Below are 22,704 nucleotides of genomic sequence, written 5' to 3' on the forward strand. Positions count from 1 at the left end.
TTTGTTTTTCCATTCCCCTATTGATGAATTCTTGGGTTGTTTCCACTTTTTAGCTCTTGTGAATAATGTTACTGTGAACATTGGTATACAGGTACCTGCTCAAGTGATGTTTTAAAATATTGACAACACAGTATCTTTTCTTTCATAAATCTCATCTGTGGCCCATTGCAATGCAAGCCCAGACCCTTTACAAAGCCCAAAGAGATCCTTCATGGTCCCTGTTCTGCCTTCCTCTCCCACCTTCCCATGAGCTGCTCACTCACTGTGCTTCAGTGGCCTGATTTTCCTCTCTAGAACAGTTTGAGTTCCTACCTGTCCTTTGCATGTGCTCTTCCCTCTTCCTGGAATGGGCTTTCCTAGCATTGCTCACCGCTTATCTCAGCTTAAATGCCATCTTCTCAGGGAGGCCTCCCCGATCACCCTCGCTGAAGTCATCCTCCTCATTTTGGAGATCTCTAACTCAGCATCCTCTTTATTTTCTTAATGGTGTTTATCACAATCAATATTTGTTTACTAACTATCCTCTCATCCACTAGAGGGGAGGGTGGAAATTGTGTCTTTCTTGAGATTTCTAGGCCTTGGCATATACTAAATTCTCATTCAGTTTTGTTTTTTTTTTTTATTACTAAATTGGTTTCTAGTCCCCCACCCCATTTCTAGTCTTGCAGTCCTTGTGTCCACTGTAGTCTATTCATTCTTGGACCCTAATTTCAAATTCCAAAAAGAATGTTATGGATTGGTTCTGCAGGTCCAGTTATCTATCCCTGATTCAAACAGTTGAGTTCAAGGTAGGGTGGTGGTGGAGGGGCAGGGTCATGTGGTATAAATGTGGTCTCCTAGACCCACTCAGCAAAGTTTGTGGGCAGATTCTATTTGGAAAGGATATGGGGAAGAGTCAGTTTCAAAGAGTATGAGCTGAGAAGGAAGCCTCCAATATGTCTATAATATGTCCTCATAGAGTAGATGATTTAAAAGCTCCATCTAAAAGCACCTGGTTAAAATGTCATCTTCTGCAGGTGGACTGTTATCCCTGGCACTTTTTTTAAATTCCATAAACAATGATATGAATTATAAACCCTATAAAAACAGGAATCAAGGCTCTTGACTTAGCACTGTGTCCCTCATACCAACCACAGTGCTTAGCTTTAGTTACTTAGTAAAAATTAATTGAATGAATAAATGGTTCAGTTTGGTTGGAATTAGAGAATAGCCTAACCCATCAAAAATAAAGAAAGAAAAGGAAAAACAAGCTTCTGTGATTTCCCCCCTCCCCAATATAGTTAGACTCATCAGCTTGCAGTGCACTCCATCTGAAATGTTTGCCGTTTTTCTTCTTGATGAATTGAAAGTCTAGTCTCTCGTGGCAGCATTCTAAGCAAGGCACAGCTATTACCCCATCGACCATTCTTCATCACTTCATATCGAAATCTGTCAGGAAAAGCATAAGATTGTTTGTAGCTTTTATTGATCTTTTCTTGGCCTTTGACTCAATGGGTAAGAAACTGATGTGTTACAAATGATGAATGATATGGGCATCGTATGGGCCTCTCCTTTCCCAGCCCAGCTGCTGATCCTCATATAAGCCCACATCTGGGTAATTCTAGGGAAGCCATGATCTGTAGCTAATTTCAAATCCAGGATAAAACAGGAGGGTATATTGTCCATTGGGCTTCCCAGGTGGCACTTCTGGTGAAGAACTGGCCTGCCAATGCAGGAGACGTAAGAGACTTGGGTTTGATCCCTGGGTCAGGAAGATCCCTTGGAAGAAAGCATGACAACCCACTCCAGTATTCTTGCCTGGAGAATCCCATGGTCAGAGGAGCCTGGTGGGTTACAGTCCATGGGGTCACAAAGAGTTGGACATGACTGAGGCAACTTAGCACGCATGCATATTGTCTATTCCTTTTTAAACTTGTACTCAAATGAGTCAAGCCTGCATTTGGACCAGCTGCCTGCTACCCTGGTATATCAGAAAGAAATGTATAAATGTCTCTTCGTGAGGATAGCATGGTTTTATTGTTTTGAACTCAGAGTAGCCACAAAGGATACCTGGCTATACTGAGTACACCCAGAAGAAAGGTTTGTCATGAACTTGATTGGCATCTGCAGATTTTAATATCTGAGGTTTTGACTGTGCGACAACTTTTGAAGTCTGATATATAGTCATTTGTATTTTTGCTCAGGCACGAACTTGAATTACGCCTGTGGGACTGTTGTGCTTTAGATGATTCTTGGCTAATGAGTGATTTAGCTGCCTGCCCAGCATCCCTAATACAGCACAGTTTTGTTCTCTATTCAGGGTTGAGTAGGCTTTTTGTTTTCAGAGGCATTTTATGGGAGAATTATGTTCTGTGTAGTATCACCGAATTGAGAAATGAGTGAAGGTACCAGAATATCTCCCCTAGGAACATCAAAACATCACGACTTCTGTCTTCTACAACTAGAATCATAATTTTGGCAGATGTTCTCTAATACTTAACTGGCTTATATCTAAGGCTTTGATAGCAGGTTTACTCATGTAGGTACTGCAAAACATAACATTTATCTTGGAATTATCAATGAGTTGGGGCTTCCCAGCTGGTGCTAGTGTAAAGAACCTGACTGCCAGTGTCATAGACTCAGGTTCGATCCCTTGGTCGGGAAGATCCCCTGGAGGAGGGCATGGCAACCCACTCCAGTATTCTTGCCTCAAGAATCCCATGGACAAAGGAGCCTGGTGGACTACAGTTCATGGGATCGCAGAGTGTGAAGCAACTTTGCACATGTGCATGCATCAGTGAGTTTAACATGGTTAGAAACTATGGCGCTCTTTTTGATATTTTGATGCCTTTGTGGATGATTAGTAATGCTTATGTTGAACATTTTCCAGGCTAAAATTATTGCACCCATTTTTAATAATGCAGAGCTTTGAGACCTTAGTCATATTTATGCGTTAGAATGGAACTAGAAATCTTTTATTGTTTATTAGTTGCTGTTTATTGAATGTTTACTATGTACCAGTCAATGAGCTAAATACTTTAGATGCATTTGCCTATTTAATTCTCCCAAATGACCACCAGCAGTTTTTTATTTCACCACACACTGTTGATGCTCAGAAAATGTTGGTGGACATTGAATGGATTCTCATTTTATCAGATGATCTCGGAGAGATCCCACAGCTAGTAGAGGTAACACTTAAGCCCAGATCTGTCTGACTCTAAGAGCCCTGTGCTTAATCTCTCAGCCTATGAGCCTAGGCTGTTTTCTAAGGAAATTGGGTAATTGTTAGAGCAAACATCTCTGCCCTCAGATGTGTGCATGCTAAGTCACTTCAGTCATGTACAACTCTGTACAACCCTATCAACTGTAGCCCCCCAGGCTCCTCCGTCCATGGGATTCTCCAGTAAAGAATACTGGAGTAGGTTGCCATGCCCTCCTCTAGGGGATCTTCCCAAACCAGGGATCGAACCCACGTCTCCTGCATTGGCAGGTAGGTTCTTTACCACTAGTGCCACCTGGGGAGCCCATCTTTGTCCTTAATCAACAGCATAAAGTAGCTCTGCTTTAAGTGTTAGCTGAAATATATAATTTCAAACTCTCTTAGGTCCAAATCTTAACAAAAGTTTCATTTTAAGAAGAATGTTCAGAAAAAATTACTTAAGAAATGTCCGTACGATAAATGGTTTAAATTTAATTCCTGGTTTAGGCCCAACCATAAGGTAGCAACAAACATTTGGCCCACACTTTTGAGGGGCCACTTTTCTTGGCCCTGTTAGAAAAGCAAGAGTTTTTCTTGATCTGTGCCCTTGTGTTATGCCTTTAACTTGCACTGATGGACAGATCAGAAAAGAGCCATATGACTCTGGATGGTGTGTCACTTGGGAGGAAGCGCTTGAGGATTTCGTCTGTCACACAGTATCTCCTTTAAGAGAGAAAAGTTTTCCCAGGACCAAAAAGCAGCTTCGTTGTTAACCTTATATGCAGTGGACATCCTCTAAATGGGTTTTTTCCTCTTTGCACTGGCCTCTACGAAGCTCAGGACCCTATTTATGGTTTGCCTTGAACAGCCTTAAAAGACTGTCTAACAGGCAGCCTAATCTTATTCTCTTGTTTTCAGTTTATTTACCCACACCTGTGAGAGTTGGACTGTGAGGAAAGCTGAGCGCCGAAAAGTTGATGCTTTTGAACTGTGGTGTTGGAGAAGACTCTTGAGAGTCCCTTGAACTGCAAGGAGATCCAACAAGTCCATCCTAAAGGAGATCAGTCCTGGGTGTTCACTGAAAGGACTGATGCTGAAGCTGAAACTCTAATACTTTGGCCACGTCATGCGAAGAGTTGACTCATTGGAAAAGACCCTGATGCTGGGAGGGATTGGGGGCAGGAGGAGAAGGGGATGACAGAGGATGAGATGGCTGGATGGCATCACCGACTCGATGGGCATGAGTTTGAGTAAACTCCGGGAGTTGGTGATGGACAGGGAGGCTAGGTGTGCTGCGATTCATGGGGTCTCAAAGAGTCGGACATGACTGAGCAACTGAACTGACTGAATTTTCCCTTGTTCTAAATTTGTTTTGTTTCTAATTTTCTCCTTTGAGTGAGATATATCTCAGGAAGATGCTTTAAATCTTTTCTAAAAAGTAAGGTAGAGCATAAAATAATATTTTCTGTGTTCAGCTTCTAGCTCTTAACAGCGCATCCTCTGTCCCCCATTGAGGGTAACCTAGTTCACAGAATGGTTTTGACCCTTGTCTCCTCCCTCCCCTACTCTTTGATCAGGGCTTCTATGACCTATTTTCCTAGGATCAACTACACCTGGGGAGAATTAGCATCCCCTGCCCAGCTATTTGGTGACTGCTTTGAGCACTGAGCCCTGTGTTAATTGGGGTCCAAAAGTCTTCCAAATCAACTAGCTTAACACATATTGTAGTAAGAATATCAGACAAGTCCTCCAAGTTTTTCCAGGCAAAATCAACCTTGGAAACAGCCACTCCAGGGATATTTGGCACCAGTGTGCTCTCTAGTTTCAAAACTAGAACTGCAAACACTCCACTCCCTCCCTCCGCAGGCCTGGGCACTCATGCCAGGTCCCTGGTGGGCACACAAGTCTTCCGTTCCTGTGTGCCCCCACGTCCTTCTTTGGGTGACGCTCCCTCCTGCCACTGCCCCATCAGCTCAGCTCACAATCTCTGGCTCCCACACCTTCTGCTGGAACCCGGGGGTCTTTGTTCTGTGACTCCAGGGGTCTTCAGCTGGTGGGATATAGGTCCCTGGTGCACTATAAAAATACTTTCAGGACTTCCCTGGTGGTCCAGTGGCTGAGACTCTTTGCTCCCAATGCAGAGGGTCCAGGTTTGATCCCTGGTCAGGGAACTAGACCCCACATGCCACAACTAAGACAAACAGCCAAATAAATAAATATTTGAACACAAATAAATACTTTCAAATTTTTCTCAGTGTTTAATACAGTTTATATTTTGTGTAACCAGAGATACAAACTGTTGGCATACTGTTTATTGGTTAATTCTTCACAGCAAATCGAGTTTTCTACCTGTGATCTCTTGTATACTATGGAGGAAAATTCTCATGTGTGTCTCAGATACCCAGTCTTTATTGGATGCCTGCTTGATAATATCTATTGCCTCTCACTTCTCACTTGTGCCAAAGTGACTTCTGCCTTACACCAGGTCCTGTCATGTGCCCACTTCAACTTTTAGTACAACAAGGCTTGGCGGTATGTATCATCAGTTGTAGCAAAAATAAATTTTAAGCTTGAGCAAAAATATGACATCACCATCTCAATGGACATGAGTTTGAGCAAACTCTGGAAAATAGTGATGGACAGGGAAGCCTGGTGTTCTACAGGCCATGGGTCGCAAAGAGTCGGACACAACTGAGCGACTGAACAACAAATACTGTTTTTATGAATACAAAGTATTTTCTTTTCTGGAAGGTATTTTTAAGAACCAGTATTTACTTATTTATTTAGGCAGGTCTGTGATCAAAGACTGAAGAAGGGAATGGCAACCCACTCCAGTATTCTTGCCTGGAGAATCCCATGGACAGAGGAGCCTAGCAGGCTACAGTCCATAGGGTCACAAAGAGTCAGACACGACTGAAGCGACCTAGCATGCTTGCATGCATGATCAAAGATGTAGTACTTGGGATTCCTCTGGTGATCCAGTGGTTAAGACTCCAAGTTTCCAATGCAGGGGGCCCGGGTTCAATCCCTGGTCAAGGAACTAGATCCTGCATGCTGCAACTAAGACCCAGTGCAGCCAAATAACTTTTTCCTGATGTAGTACTTGGCAGCCATGAACACACACCAAGAATTTGAAAGCCACCCTTTTACTTCTTTTAGTGGTATTACCTTGAAAACGAATCTTACCTTTTTGCCAACCTTTCACCATGTGGTCTCTGAACATTTATAGCTCTTTGTTAGATCCTCAGAACTAAGTCTAACACTTTTAACTTATTAGCTGCCTCCTAGCAGACAACTTGGGACAGATTTCCCCAGGGCTGCAGGACCCAGAGTATTTGAGGCTTCATTCAGATCTCTCTCAGCAGCCCCAAGCTGAGACCCTTGTCTTCAGCTTTCTTCTGTCTCAGGGCAAGTCCTGTTTCCTTAGGGTATACCTCTATCCCCAGGTTGCAGCTTCACCTTCTTGGTAGAAAGGGAGAAGATCTGTGGGGTCTAAAATTTGCTCCCCTGTTCCCCACACTGGGTGAATTTAGGAAAAATCATGCCCAAACCTGGTGTCATCTGCTGTGACCAACACGAAAAGGGCCCCCAGTTTCATGCCACAACTAATATTTTAATTTTTTATATTGAAGTATTTTACATATTTAATTAAAGCCGTTACTTTGGGTTCCTTTATGTGTAAGAAAAGGATTGTATAGTTTTTGGCCTCAGTCTTTTAATTGGTCTTCTGCGGTTATCTCTATGTTGCAGTGTTTTAAAATACAATCTCAAGCTGTGTTTGCTGAATAGATGTGAAGACTTTATCATTACTTTAGGAATACATTTCAGCCACTCTAAATTCTCTTTTCAATCCCTGCGATAGTTCCACAAATTCCCTTATGAATTCGACTTTGAATGCTCTCCTTTCTTGTTCCCACTAATCCTGTACTTGCCAAGGTCACTAAAGAGACGCATCTAGGCTTTAGCTCATGGGCCGCTCTGCGCATGCGCCCTCTTAACACGTTCCCCTCCCCCAGTGTCTGTGTGTCTGCTCTTTTGTGTTTTTCCTCCTGCCTCTCTACTGTACCTCCTCTGCTTCTTTCCCGTCTGGTCCTCACATTTGGATGCTTCTCAGGGTTCTGTCTCAAGACACCCTTCTCACCTGATCTGCTCTTCCTCGTGACATTTCCTACCTTCATGGCTTCAGGTACTGTCTTCAGGCTGGTGGCTCACAGATCCGTATATTCTTCCCAGGTCTCTATCCACAGCATCTAAGGCCATCTGCTCATACGCCCACAGGACGTCCCCATGGGCAACTGAACCTTAAAATGCCCAGTATTGAACTCAGTCCTCCCTCTTTACCCTCCCACACCGCTAGAGAATGGCTTTATCTTCTTCAGTTCAGTTCAGTCACTCAGTCGTGTCTGACTCTTTGCGACCCCATGAATCGCAGCCATTGCTAATTTCAGAAACTAGGAAATCACCCAAAGCTCACATCCAGGCTCTTACCAAATTCCGTTGATTTTATATTCTCAATAGATTTCCTGGCTAAGTTTCTCTTATTCACAGGGGTGTGCATGGACAATGCCAGACAGTCTTTTGAGGAGAGAGAGAGATAGACATAGATACATATATATGTATGCATGGAAATATGTATTATGTATTCATGGGACTTCCCTGGTGGCTCAGATGGTAAAGAATCCGCCTGCAATGCAGGAGACCTGGGTTGGATCCCTGGGTCGGGAGGATCCCCTAGAGAAAGGAATGGCTACCCACTCCAGTATTCTTGCCTGGAGAATTCCGTGGACAAAGGAGCCTGGCAGGCTACAGTCACAGAGTCACAAAGAGTCCGACACGACTGAGCGACTAACACTTTCACTTTTCATACGTATTCATATAAATTTCACAACTACCTGATAGTTTTATAGATACTTTTGTTACCCCCATTTTACAGATGAGGTTACTGAAGTTCAAAGAGATTAATTAACTTGTCCAAAGTCACACAACTTGTAAGTTGTTGAGCTTGTCTGTCTCCCGTCTTATGCACAGTAGGTTATATTTATTTAGAAGTTCTGTGACCTCCCCACTGTTATAAGCTATGCTCCAGTGCCCCTCTGTTGTCATCATCATGTGTGCATGCTCAGTCGTATCCAACTCTTTGTGACCCCATAGGCTGTAGCCCACCAGCCTCCTCTGTCCATGGGATTCTCCAGGCAAGAATACTAGAGTGGGTTGCAATTTTCTCCCCCAGGGGATCTTTCTGACCCAGGGATCAAACCCGAGACGTCTCTTGTGTCTCCTTCATTGACAGGTAGATTCGTTACCACCATACCACCTGGGAAGCCCTCTAGTACCCCTTATTGTGCATAAAAATCACTTGAGGAATTTATTTAAGATTCAGGCTCTGATTTGGCATGTCTGGAATGAGCCAAATAGTGTGCTTTTTTTTTTTTTTTCTCCACAATCTTCCATTGTGAAAGTGACTTAACTCCTTACAGGTTTATCATTTGATCTCCGAGGAAGTCCAGAGACTACTTTGTTTTTAAGTAAAGAAGAACAATAAAAGACTTCCCTGGTGGTCCAGTGGTTAAGACTTCCCACTCCCAATGCAGTGGACCCAGGTTCAATCCCTGGTCCAGGCACTAGATCCTACATGCTTCAACTAAGAGTTTCCTTTGCCACAACAAAAATCAAAGATCCTTAGTCGGACACGACCGAAGTGACTTAGCACGAACACATAAATGGATTAAAACAACAGAAATTTATTCTCTCATAGTTCTGGAGACTAGAAGTCTGAAGTCAAGATGTTGGCAGGGCTGCACTCGCTCTGAAGGTTTGAGGGACGACTTTTGTCCCTCACCTCATCCAGCTTCTGGGGTTGCCAGTAATCCCTGACATCGTTGACTTGTAGCTGCATCACTCTAGTTTCTGCTTCTGCATCACATGGCCTCCTAGCCTGCACTTCTGTATCTGCATCACCCTCTTTTCTCTTGTAAAGATACCAGCTGGGACTTCCCTGGTGATCCAGTGGTCAAGACTCCGAGCTGCCAGTGCAGCGGGCATGGGTTCAGTCTCTGGTCAGGGAAGTAGATTTCACATGCTACAGCTAAGACCTGGAGCAACCAAATTAATTTTTTTTTTTTTAAAGAGAGATACCAGCCATTGGACTTAAGTCCCACCCTGATCCAGTGAATTCATCTTAACTTGTCTAATTACATCTGCAAAGACCCTCTTTGCAAATAAGGGCATATTCTGAGATTCCTGGTGGATGCAAAGGTGTTTGGGGTGGGAGCACAGGGAATACCATTCAAGCCAAAACAGTTACTTTCTTCCTTTTAGTGTTCAGAAAGAAGCCTGTGAAAATTTAGTTTATTTTCTTTATTGGTAACTTCCTATCTTGATCTTTCTCAGACTTTCTTCTTTTACTTTTAAAATGTTTCTCATAGTTTTTCTATGTCTTTCTCTTCTCAGCAATTTTGACTAAAACATTGCATCTTTGTGATTCTTAGACCCAGGTCTTATGTCATGGATGAATATTTTCTTCAGATGTATGTTTGATTATTGCTCATTTTTCCTCTTGAAATAATAAGGAAGGTCTTTTTCTCTGTCCTCAGTCACTGTCTTTTCTTTCTCATTATTTTATATTTTGTTCCTCTTCATTCTGGGAAGGCATCTCAAATGATAAACATATTACTGTCTCTGTTGTATACAATAAACATTTCACTTTCCTCCTCCAATGAGGATTTTTAATTTTAATCCTATATTTGCATTTTTTGGCCCTCATTTATCTTGCCCACTTCCACAAGCTTTACCCACTTACTGTAAAAATTGTCTTCTGTATTATTGAGGACAACAGATGCTTTTTAAATCTTTTGTTTTGGTTTCATAGTAAAAAATGATGTGCTTCTTTTTTCAGTTTTTAGGATCATATGTAGCATTATTTTAAATAACTCCCATGTTTGTGATTTTTTTTTTCCTTTTTATAATACAGAATCTTTAGACAAATACAAAGAGCTATTCAGACCTTTTATTTTCAAGAGACAAAATGTACAACTGACCCTGAGCTCTCATTGTCCTTTTGGGTACCGCAGCTTCTCTGAATCAAGTATCTGGATGGCTGGTGGCTATGCAAAGCTCCCTGATCAATATCCAGGGTCTGATTGGTGTTTCTCTAGTGAAGCTCTGCTGGGAAGGGATAGGATGTCCTCCATGCTTGGCTTTTTGCTGCTCTGAACCAGTGGCTCTAGAATTTATACATATAGCCAGGACTTAGAGGGCTATGGCTAGCAGTCTGGTTGGAAGAGGAGTATTAAAGTAATGTTTGCCTAACTCTTTACATAAACTTGAGAAAACACCATCTGTGTAAAGAATCGGGTGGAGATTATGAAGGTGGAATCCCCCCATACCCAACCACACTTTGGTGTGACCACTTGCTTGGCATATTGACAAAACTGTGTCCCCCAGGGTGCTCTGCTACCAGGACCCTCCCTGTCTCTCTCCCTGTCTATGGCTCTTCACTTATGAAGACTGCGTTTTCTTTCTTTTTTAAAATATCTGTTTATTTGGTTGCACTGTGTCTTAGTTGCAGTACTCGAGATCTTTGATCTTCAGCTGCAGCACGCGGGATCTTTAGTTGTGGCATGTGGGACCTAGTTCCTTGACCAGGGGTGGAACTTGGTACCCTGCATTTGGAGCGCAGATTCTTAGCCACTGGGCCACCAGGGAAATCCTAAAGCTACATTTTTCTAACATGGACTTTGTCTCTCTCCCTGCCCCGTCTTACCCAATGTTTTCTTGAAGAGGAAAAAGAGGTGCTGGAGTGGCTAGGGCTACCTTAAAATGCAGTGCTCGTGCAATAAAGAGATGACTCCCTGTGTTTTACTGTTACTCTTTGTATAGACCCAGGGTTTCTTAGCCCAAAGGAGATGGGGAAGAGAAAAATAAATTGCCATCCAGCTTTCTGTGATAACCACAGATTTGTTCTGTTTCAGCCAGCAAAGTCAGTGACCAAATAGGTTTCCCAGTTCTTCTCCACTGGCCATAGAATAGGTAGAAAATGTCCTGATATTCTGGCCATAGGTTGGAAAATCAGTCTCAGACTCATGAATTGTCATATTTTGTGCGGAATCTTCCCAAATATTTTACTGGGAATTTGAGTATCAGAGACTGCTAGTCAGATATTATTTTAATGAAGAAGCCAGGATGGATGGATATACTTCGAGATGAAAGGTTAAAGGAGAATACTCGTCCTGACTTACCTCAGATTTCTCAATAGAATAGGTGGAAAAGTCACTGCTTAGAAGAAAATGTGTTTCCGGAGTGATAACCTGTTGATTGAGAAGTCAGGGCCAAGATGGGAGATATAATGGGAAGTAAAAAAGGAATGGATAAAAGAACTGGAGAGTGGTAGTGAGGATCTAGCCATGGTCAAGCAGCATGAGCCTGTCATAGCCTTAGCCATATGGAAATTTGTTTCTTTGAACACAGAAGGGGAGAATGAGAGTTTACTTAGTAGGGGGTGATTGAGAGCTGGGATTTGACTCAGGGGTTTGTAAATGCAGTGTTGGCGTGATTAACCACAGATCCCCAGCTAGCATGTATACCCAAAGGAGCCAGAGTGGGTTCTACGTCAGGTACTATGATGACAACACTCTACTAGTGTGGGTGAGAATGGGTTTGGGGTCTTGGGAATGGATGACAAAATCATGAAGTCAAGTGAGGTCATTAGATTTGAGAAAGCAGAAGGGTGTGAGCTCAAAGACATCAGAGAGATCACTGTGATGGACGTGGAGTTTGCTGAGGATGGTGGCCAGAGATGTGGATGATAAGTCTGAGCCCAGATCCAGGACCATGCTGGTTCTTCAGCCAACGTTTATCATCCTAATTGGAGACTCTTCTAACCAATTTGGGTACTCTGACATGTACCCTGGTGCTCAGCACTCCAGCCACCCAGCCTCCCAAGTCTTTTCCCCACGCCTTTGAACGGGCAGAATGGGATGAAGGAAAGAGTGGGAGGAAGAGAACATCCTCTCTGACCTCTCCCTGCAGGCAGTGGAAGTGACCGAGAGTCCCCAGGAGAAGGGATCCAGTCAGGGGATGGCTCCTTCCACCCATGTTCAGGCGTTATCTCCCCACCTTTTTTTGATGCAAACATTTTGAATCTCTGTCTTCCCTTCTGAGCATTTCTAAGTCAGGTCTGTGTGTCTGTGTGTGTGTCTGTGTCTGTGTGTGTGTGCATGTCTTATTTGCATATGCAAATGGTCTGCTTGTCCAGTATTGGTAGTTTTTAAAATCTGCTTATGTTGGAAATTGTTTCTTAAAGGTCCTATACATCTTCTAGAATAAATTGCATTATAGTGGGGCTTCCCTGGTGGTCCAGTAGTTAAGACTGCTCTCCCAATGCAGGGGGCCCAGTTCTATGCCTGACCAGGGAGCTAGATCACACATGCCGCAACTAGGAGTTTGCATGCCAAAACTGAAAAGATCCCAAATGCCACAGCTAAAACCCGTCACAGCCTAGAAAATAAATAAGTAAATATTTTAAAAATAAATAAATAAATTGCATGATAGCAACGAAACCTTCAGCTCCCCCAGGCAGAGTTATCTCTGCAGCATCTGACCTCCCCCTGTGCCCGGTACTTTCTTCTGTACTGTGGCATTTAACCAGGTTGTGTGTGATTTATCTGTTTACTTGTGTGTGTCTGTCTCTCCCACTAGGCTCTATGCTCCTGTAGGGCACAGATCATGTTGCATTTGTCTTTATAAATTCAGCAGTTAGTACAGGCCTGGGGAAATAGGTTCTCAATAATGCTGGAAGAGCGACAAACATTTAAACAGACTTTCCAAGAGTTTAAATGCAGCATTGAAATGTTTTAATCATACTAGCAATAATCAGGGCCTTTTGTATTAATCATTACCATACTGTTATTAAAATACATGTTGTTCATAATAAAAGCTATATATGACAAACCCACAGCAAGCATTACCCTCAATGGTGAAAAATTGAAAGCATTTCCTCTGAAATCAGGAACAAGACAAGGGTGCCCACTCTCACCACTACTATTCAACATAGTTTTGGAAGTTTTGGCCACAGCAATCAGAGCAGAAAAAGAAGTAAAAGAAATCCAGATAGGAAAAGAAGAAGTGAAACTCTCGCTGTTTGCAGATGACATGATCCTCTACATAGAAAACCCTAAAGACTCTACCAGAAAATTACTAGAGCTAATCAATGAATATAGTAAAGTTGCAGGATATAAAATTAACACACAGAAATCCCTTGCATTCCTATACACTAACAATGAGAAAACAGAAAGAGAAATTAAGGAAACAATACCATTCACCATTGCAACAAAAAGAATAAAATACTTAGGAGTATATCTACCTAAAGAAACAAAAGACCTATACATAGAAAACTATAAAACACTGATGAAAGAAATCAAAGAGGACACAAACAGATGGAGAAACATACCGTGTTCATGGATTGGAAGAATCAATATGTCAAAATGGCTATACTACCCAAGCAATCTATAGATTCAATGCAATCCCTATCAAGCTACCAACGGTATTTTTCACAGAACTAGAACAAATAATTTCACAATTTGTATGGAAATACAAAAAACCCGAATAGCCAAAGTAATCTGAGAAAGAAGAATGGAACTGGAGGAATCAACCTGCCTGACTTCAGACTCTACTACAAAGCCACAGTCATCAAGACAGTATGGTACTGGCACAAAGACAGAAATATAGATCAATGGAACAGAATAGAAAGCCCAGAGATAAATCCACGAACCTATGGACACCTTATCTTTGACAAAGGAGGCAAGGATATACAATGGAAAAAAGACAACCTCTTTAACAAGTGGTGCTGGGAAAACTGGTCAACCACTTGTAAAAGAATGAAACTAGAACACTTTCTAACACCATACACAAAAATAAACTCAAAATGGATTAAAGATCTAAATGTAAGACCAGAAACTATAAAACTCCTAGAGGAGAACATAGGCAAAACACTCTCCGACATAAATCACAGCAGGATCCTCTATGACCCACCTCCCAGAATATTGGAAATAAAAGCAAAAATAAACAAATGGGACCTAATGAAACTTAAAAGCTTTTGCACAACAAAGGAAACTATAAGCAAGGTGAAAAGACAGCCCTCAGATTGGGAGAAAATAATAGCAAATGAAGAAACAGACAAAGGATTAATCTCAAAAATATACAAGCAACTCCTGCAGCTCAATTCCAGAAAAATAAATGACCCAATCAAAAAATGGGCCAAAGAACTAAACAGACATTTCTCCAAAGAAGACATACAGATGGCTAACAAACACATGAAAAGATGCTCAACATCACTCATTATCAGAGAAATGCAAATCAAAACCACAATGAGGTACCATTACACGCCAGTCAGGATGGCTGCTATCCAAAAGTCTACAAGCAATAAATGCTGGAGAGGGTGTGGAGAAAAGGGAACCCTCTTACACTGTTGGTGGGAATGCAAACTAGTACAGCCACTATGGAAGAACAGTGTGGAGATTTCTTAAAAAACTGGAAATAGAACTGCCATATGACCCAGCAATCCCACTTCTGGGCATACACACCGAGGAAACCAGACCTGAAAGAGACACGTGCACCCCAATGTTCATCGCAGCACTGTTTATAATAGCCAGGACATGGAAGCAACCTAGATGCCCATCAGCAGATGAATGGATAAGGAAGCTGTGGTACATATACACCATGGAATATTACTCAGCCGTTAAAAAGAATTCATTTGAATCAGTTCTAATGAGATGGATGAAACTGGAGCCCATTATACAGAGTGAAGTAAGCCAGAAAGATAAAGAACATTACAGCATACTAACACATATATATGGAATTTAGAAAGATGGTAATGATAACCCTATATGCAAAACAGAAAAAGAGACACAGATGTACAGAACAGACTTTTGGACTCTGTGGGAGAAGGCGAGGGTGGGATGTTTCAAGAGAACAGCATGTATATTATCTATAGTGAAACAGATCACCAGCCCAGGTGGGATGCATGAGACAAGTACACGGGCCTGGTGCACTGGGAAGACCCAGAGGAATCGGGTGGAGAGGGAGGTGGGAGGGGGGATCAGGATGGGGAATACATGTAACTCCATGGCTGATTCATGTCAATGTATGACAAAACCCACTGCAATTTTGTGAAGTAATTAGCCTCCAACTAATAAAAATAAATGAAAAAGAAAATACATATTGTTATAACGTGATTGAACATGTCCTATGTCCAGACACTATTCTAGGATCATTCCATGTTTTATATTATTGAATTCTCTCCCCAGACCTAGAAGTAGCTACAGTCATTGTCTTCATTTTATTTTATTTTTTGTCCTCATTTTAGAAATAAGGAAAATGAAATTTAGAGAGGAAAAATCAGGTGATTTGCCCAAGGTCGCACAGCTAGTAAGTGTGGAACTGAACCTGATAAATTGAGCGCTAAAACACACACTGGTAACCACTCATTTCAAAGAAAGGAGTTGGGGATGGGAGATAGAAATCTGATATCTTATTTTTAAAGATGTAACTTACATAAATGTTAAAAGATATCTCCCTAGATTAAAATACTGTTTCTGTGACTTATATATACCTGAATGTCATGTACCCAATGCGTGATAAGCAGAAATCACAGGGAATCCTAGCACTTCTGTAGGTGTGGAAACAGACACCAGCCCAAAGAAACAAATCAATTCAGTGGAGAGGAGAAGAGCCTATGTTTCTGAAAACTTATGTATATGTATTAATTTAGGAAATATTTTCATCTAATTGCCTCTAAAATTAAGCTAATAATACTTTTATTTATAGTAGTTAATGAATACCACTTTATTCTTCCTGTTTTTAATTTTTTATTTTATGTTAGTTTGTTGAATCATAGAGACGGTTATAAATGCTTGGAGATTACTTTTTTCCAGAAATAAAACATCTAAGACACTAAACACTGTTTAGTGTTCAATGAATCAGTTTGGCTGAGATTGGAACAAAGCCTCTACTGCAGATGCTAAATGACATGAATTTCCACCATTTTTAGTGTACTCAACTAACTGAAGGTGATTCAGCCTGAGAAACTGAATTGATCTTGGTCCCCCAGAGTTGCATCAAGGTCTAGCATGTCACACAGTCCTGTCGATTAGAACTTTCCATGACTGTGGAAATTTGTCATTTGCTCTGTCCAGTGTAGCCACCACCTGGGGCTACTGAACACTTGAAATATGGACAGTGCCACAGAGGAACTGAGTGGTTTTTACTTTATCTTAATTAATTTAAAATTAGACCTAAATGGGGCTAGCAGTCCCAGTACTGGCCAGTGCAGGATCTCTAAAGGAATCCCTTGTAGGGCTGGGCAGATCCTAACTGATGATTTGATTTGCTTTTTCCCTTTTCTCTCTCAGGCTCAGTGCTCCCCACTGAGCCTTTGGTGTATGTGGTGTATGACCAGATTAGAGACGTTAGACAAAATAAAGTAAAATAACATAAAGAGCTTGTCTTTTCTTCTTAACATTACTGATGTTGAATATTTGTTAAGGGACTTAAGTGGTTAAGTTAACTTTGTTAACTTAAGTGGTTAAGATGTCACCTTCCAATGCAGGGGGTGAGAGTTCAATCCCTGGTCAGGGAGCTATGACTCCACGTCTTGTGGCCAAAAAAAAACCCATCAACAAACAAACAAACCAAAACAAAAACAGTACTGTAAAAAATTCAAAAAAATTGTCCATTGTTAAAAAAAATACATATATATGTATGTTAATACGTTTCCCTGAACTTGTGCACCAAACAAATAGAAAAGAACTCTGCTATTTGCTTCTTCTCTAGGGAAACTGCATTACTGTGAATGAGGGTATGGCTGGCAGGTGAGGACAGGACCCTTCCCCTCCTCAAAGACCCTCTGAGCCAGGGCTACCTGTCTGGGGCAGTGGTCTGACAACCTCTTCAGCTCTATAGTTACTAGTATATTCCGGTTTCTTTCTCTTTTTCAAATAATCTTCATTATGTATATTTTCCTAGAAATTTTCCATTTCACTGAAGTTTTTGGTGGTGTTTGCATAGTCTCATATGGTGTTCTCTCACATCTTTAAAAAAAATCTCTTTTCTTTTTAGCAATTATATTTTCTTTATTATCACTCCATATATTTGTGTTCTTCTTTGCTTTTTATTTATTTTTTTATTTTATTGAAACATAGTTGATGTACATTATTGTGTTAGTTTCAGGTGTACAGCCAAGTGATTCAGTTATGTGTATTCAGTTCAGTCGCTCAGTTGTGTCCAACTCTTTGTGACTCCATAGACTGCAGCACGCCAGGCCTCCTTATCCATCACCAGATCCCAGAGTTTACGCAAACTTATGTTCATTGAGTTGGTGATGCCATCCAACCATCTCATCCTCTGTCATCCCCTTCTCCTCCTGCCTTCAATCTTTCCCAGCATCAGGGTCTTTTCCAATGAGTCAGTTCTTCACATCAGGAGGCCAAAGTATTGTAGTTTCAGCTTCAGGATCAGTCCTTCCAATGAATATTCAGGACTGATTTCCTTTAGGATTGACTGGTTGGATCTCCTTGCAATCCAAGGGACTCTCAAGAGTCTTCTCCAACATCACAATTCGAAAGCATCAGTTCTTCGGCACTCAGCTTTCTTTATAGTCCAACTCTCACATCCATACATGACTACTGGAAAAACCATAGCTTTGACTAGATGGACCTTTGTTGATAAAGTAATGTCTCTGCTTTTTAATATCCTGTCTAGGTTGATCATAGCTTTTCTTCCAAGGAGCAAGCATCTTTTAATTTCATGGCTGCAGTCACCATCTGCAGTAATTTTGGAGCTCCCAAAAATAAAGTCTCTCTCTGTTTCCATCGTTTCCCCATCTATTTGCCATGAAGTGATGGGACCAGATGCCATGATCTTAGTTTTCTGAATGTTAAGTTTTAAGCCAACTTTTTCACTCTTCTCTTTCACTATCATCAAGAAGTTCTTTAGTTCTTCACTTTCTGCCATAAGGGTGGTATCATCTGCACATCTGAGGTTTTTTATATTTCTCCCAGCAATCTTGATTCCAGCTTGTGATTCATCCAGCCTGGCATTTTGCCTAGTGTACTCTGCATATAAGTTAAATAAGCATGGTGACAATATATAGCGTTGACGTACTCCTTTCCTGATTTGGAGTCAGTCTGTTGTTCCATGTCCAGTTCTAATTGTTGCTTCTTAACCTGCATACAAATTTCTCAGGAGGCAGGTCAGGTGGTCTAGTATTCCCATCTCTTTGAGAATTTTCCAGTTTGTTATGATCCACACAGTCAAAGGCTTTGGCAAAGTCAGTAAAGCAGTAGATGTTTTTCCAGAACTCTCTTGCTTTTTCAGTAATCTGATGGATGTTGGCAATTTGATCTCTGGTTCCTCTGCCTTTTTAAAATCCAGCTTGAACATCTGGAAGTTCACAGTTCACATACTGTTGAAGCCTGGCTTGGAGAATTTTGAGCATTACTTTGCTAGCATGTGAGATGAGTTCAATTGTGCGGTAGTTTGAGCATTCTTTGGTGTTGCCTATCTTTGGGATTGGAGTGAAAACTGACCTTTTCCAGTCCTGTGGCCACTGCTGAGTTTTCCAGATTTTCTGGCATATTGAGTGCAGCACTTTCAGAGCATCACCTTTTAGGATTTGAAATAGCTCAACTGGAATTCCATCACCTCCACTAGCTTTGTAGTGATGCTTCCTAAGGCCCACTTGACTTTGCATTCTAAGATGTCTGGCTCTAGGTGAGTGATCACACCATCATGGTTATCTGGGTCATGAAGATCTTTTTTGTACAGTTCTTCTATGTATTCTTGCCACCTCTTCTTAATATCTTCTGCTGTTAGGTCCATACCATTTCAGTCCTTTATTGTGCTCATCTTTACATGAAATATTCCCTTGATATTTCTAAATTTTCTTGAAGAGATCTCTATCTAGTCTTTCCCATTCTGTTGTTTTCATCTATTTCGTTGCATTGATCGCTGAGGAAGGCTTTCTTATCTCTCCTTGCTATTCTTTGGAACTCTTCATTCAAATGGGAATGTCTTTCCTTTTCTCCTTTGCTTTTACCTTCTCCTTTGCTTTTACCTTCTCCTTTTTTCTCAGCTATTTGTAAGGCCTCGTCAGACAACCATTTTGCCTTTTTGCATTTCTTTTTCTTGGGGATGGAATTCATCATTGCCTCCTGTACAATGTCACGAACCTCTGTCCATAGTTCATCAGGCATTCTGTCTATCAGATCTAATCCCTGAAATCTATTTGTCACTTCCACTGTATAATCATAAGGGATTTGATTTAGGTCATACCTGAATGGTCTAGTGGTTTTCCCTACTTTATTCGATTTGGCAATTTGGCAATAAGGAGTTCATGGTCTGAGCCACAGTCAGCTCCCAGTCTTGTTTTTGCTGACTGTATAGAGCTTCTCCATCTTTGGCTGCAAAGAATATAATCAGTCTGATTTCTGTATTGACCATTTGTTGATATCCATGTGTAGAGTCATCTCTTGTGTTATTGGAAGAGGGTGTTTGCTATGACCAGTGTGTTCTCTTGGCAAAACTCTGTTAGCCTTTGACCTGCTTCATTTTGTACTCCAAGGCCAAATTTGCCTGTTACTCAAGGTATCTCTTGACTTCCTACTTTTGCATTCCAGCCCCCTATAACAAAGAGGACATCTTTTTTGGGTGTTAGTTCTAGAAGATCTTGTAGGTCTTCATAGAATTTGTTCAACTTCAGCTTCTTCAGCATTACTGGTCAGGGCATAGACTTGGATTACTGTGATATTGAATGGTTTGCCTTGGCAACGAACAGAGATCACTCTGTCGTTTTTGAGATTGTATCCAAGTACTGCATTTTGGACTCTTTTGTTAACTCTGATGGCTACTCCATTTCTTCTAAGGGATTCTTGCCCACAGTAGTAGATATAATGGTCATCTGAGTTAAATGCACTCATTCCAGTCCATTTTAGTCCACTGATTCCTAAAATGTCAATGTTCATTCTTGCCGTCTCCTGTTTGACTTCTTCCTATTTGCCTTGATTCATAGACCTAACATTTTTGTACATATATATTTACATATATATGTATATATATATTTTCAGATTATTTTCCATTATAGATTATTATAAGATGTTGAATATAGTTCCCTGTGCTGTACAGTAAGTCTTTGTTGTTTTTCTGTTTTATGTACAGTAGTGTGTATCTGTTAATCCCAAAGTCTTAATTTATAAAGATATGGGATGCTTCACAAATTTGCATGTCATCCTTACTCAGGGGCCATGCTAATCTTCTCTGTACTGCTCCAATTTTAGTATATGTGCTCCCAAAGTGAGCACTCTTTGCTTTTCAGGATCAGGCTTCCTGGCCATCTCTTGGATGTGTTTATTGATTCTACTGTCTTTCTAAATCTATAATTTCTGCTCTGATTTTTTATTGATTCCTTGCCCCTGTTTTCCCTGGGTGTATCTCATTGTTCTTTTTGTATCTTCTAGAAGTTAATGCTTTAGTTCATTGTTTTTATTCTTTCTTGTTTAATAATGAAATCATTTAGAAATAAGAATTTTCCTGTGAATATAACATCTCTCCCATTATCTGTTTTGATAGGTACTGTTCTTATTGTTAATATGTGGATAGTGTCCAATCTTAGTTTTCCTACTTAGCCCAAGAGTTTTTTCAGATGTATGTTTTAAAATTCCCTTTTTGTATCCTTTGACACTAATTTCTTATTTAGTTGCACTGTACTACAAAATCATCTGTACAGTTTCTATTGTTGAATTTATTCATGCTTGTTTTCTATCCAGTATTTGGATAGAATACTGGATAGAAGTTTTTATAGCTTTAATAGATGCCCTTAAAAGGTATGTATTTTCTGTTTGTACCTTGATAAATTCTGTATTATGTCTACTAAATCATGCTTATTCATTTTATTGTTTGATTTCTCTGTAATTTCTTACTAGTTTTGCTTTGACCTATCAGAGAAAAATATACTAAATCCCCTATTATAATTATACTTTTAGAAACTCCATCTGTTTATAATAGTTTTGTCTTAGAATGAGTGTCTATAATTATTATATTTTGGGAGTGAGTAGATCTCTTTACCCATGTACCATTACTTTTAAAATTTGATATTTTTCTCCTAAGTTCTACCTTCTGATTTTATTATTCTCTCACCATTTTCCCCCCAACTTACCATGAATACTTATTATGCCTTTCTTTTTCATGATTTATTGTATTATTGATTTATTGTCTTATTGTATTTATTGTATTGTTTTATTTTGTTACTTCTCACAGCTAATTGGGTTTCGTTTGTATTCCCAACCCTTGAGTCTTTTTTCCTTTACCTAGAGAGAGTAACCCATTGATATTTATTGTAGTGTCTGTGCTGTTCTCTCTAATGACCTCTAGGAGTAGTTTCAGTCTCCTTGTTATCCACTTCCTCATTTTACCCCTCTACCTCATGCCATCCTTCAGGAGTGCAGGTCTGGATTGATCCAATAAAAAACATCTCACTGGTCCCTGAACTCCTGGTCTGCAAAGCACTTGCAAAGGTCAGAGCATGCTTGGGAATGTCCTTTTTTGGACCTTTCTCCCAAAGAATAACAAAGAGCCAGCTATATTCCTGTGTGTGGAGACTGACCAGCCCCCTCCTCTCTGCTGGCCTTGGAGGGTGAGACCTCGGACTGCCTGCCCTCTGCTTTGTTTCTGACCCTGTCAGGCTGTTCTGCAGCAAATAAAGGCATTCTCTGGTTGTGGTCTAGCTCACTAGTAGGGGACCTTACCAGAGAGTAGTTGGTCTAAGGAATGATTTAGTTAGTCTTGGGTTGTCTACCCAAAGACCATCTGAATAACACCTGGGTCCATTATTCCTTGCATTTTCCTCCCAGGTATGTTCTCTGTGCTTTTGCTAATCATTTTTCTCTGTTTATCTCAAACCGATATTCTAATTTACTTTTGGGGGGCATTTTCTTCTCGGTATCTAATTTTGAATTCATCGTGGTCCCTGTGAGATGTGGTTTCCATTTCCAAATTCAGAAACTGTGCTTTACATCTGAAAGCTGATCACAGATCATTTCACATTCATAGATCAAGTATCCTCCCAAATTATTACAATTAGCAATGGCCTCAAATTTCCTTTGCTTTTTGTAGTAAATATATTTTCTAGAATATGTGCTCATATACCTCAGATCAGTTTCCACATTTTAAATTATGGACTTGTCATAGGTTTAATTATTTTTTTCTTTGTTGTTCCTTGCTGGTTTAGAATGTCAAAATGCAGTTAAAAACAAGCGCATTTCTCTGTCACATCCAGCCAAGCATTTTAAGTTGTCAGATGCCTCTGCCCCACATAGTCAGGCTTGGAATGAACCCTCTGTCTTCAGTGTGGGCTTGGAGGTCTCTCTGGTTTCACCGTTGAGGTCTAACCATGGAGAGGGAAAGAGCACATGGCAGGGAGCACCCCCTCTGTAAAGGGCCGGGATTCATGCATGCCTCTGAGACTTTGACCCTCCTAC

The 22,704-nt window shown here is 40.8% G+C and overlaps 1 protein-coding gene and 1 non-coding gene across 5 annotated transcripts in view; one reads left to right on the top strand and one right to left on the bottom strand.

The window, feature by feature from the left end:
• Positions 1 to 22,704, top strand: part of GARNL3 (GTPase activating Rap/RanGAP domain like 3) — a 159,070-nt gene that overhangs the window by 47,122 nt on the left and 89,244 nt on the right. The window lies entirely within an intron of this gene.
• Positions 20,423 to 20,529, bottom strand: LOC122442732. Its single transcript, XR_006269728.1, has one exon. It is a non-coding gene; the product is annotated as a U6 spliceosomal RNA (small nuclear RNA).

This window comes from Cervus canadensis, chromosome 5 (assembly GCF_019320065.1).
Source record: "Cervus canadensis isolate Bull #8, Minnesota chromosome 5, ASM1932006v1, whole genome shotgun sequence".
Classification (NCBI taxonomy): Eukaryota; Metazoa; Chordata; class Mammalia; order Artiodactyla; family Cervidae; genus Cervus; species Cervus canadensis.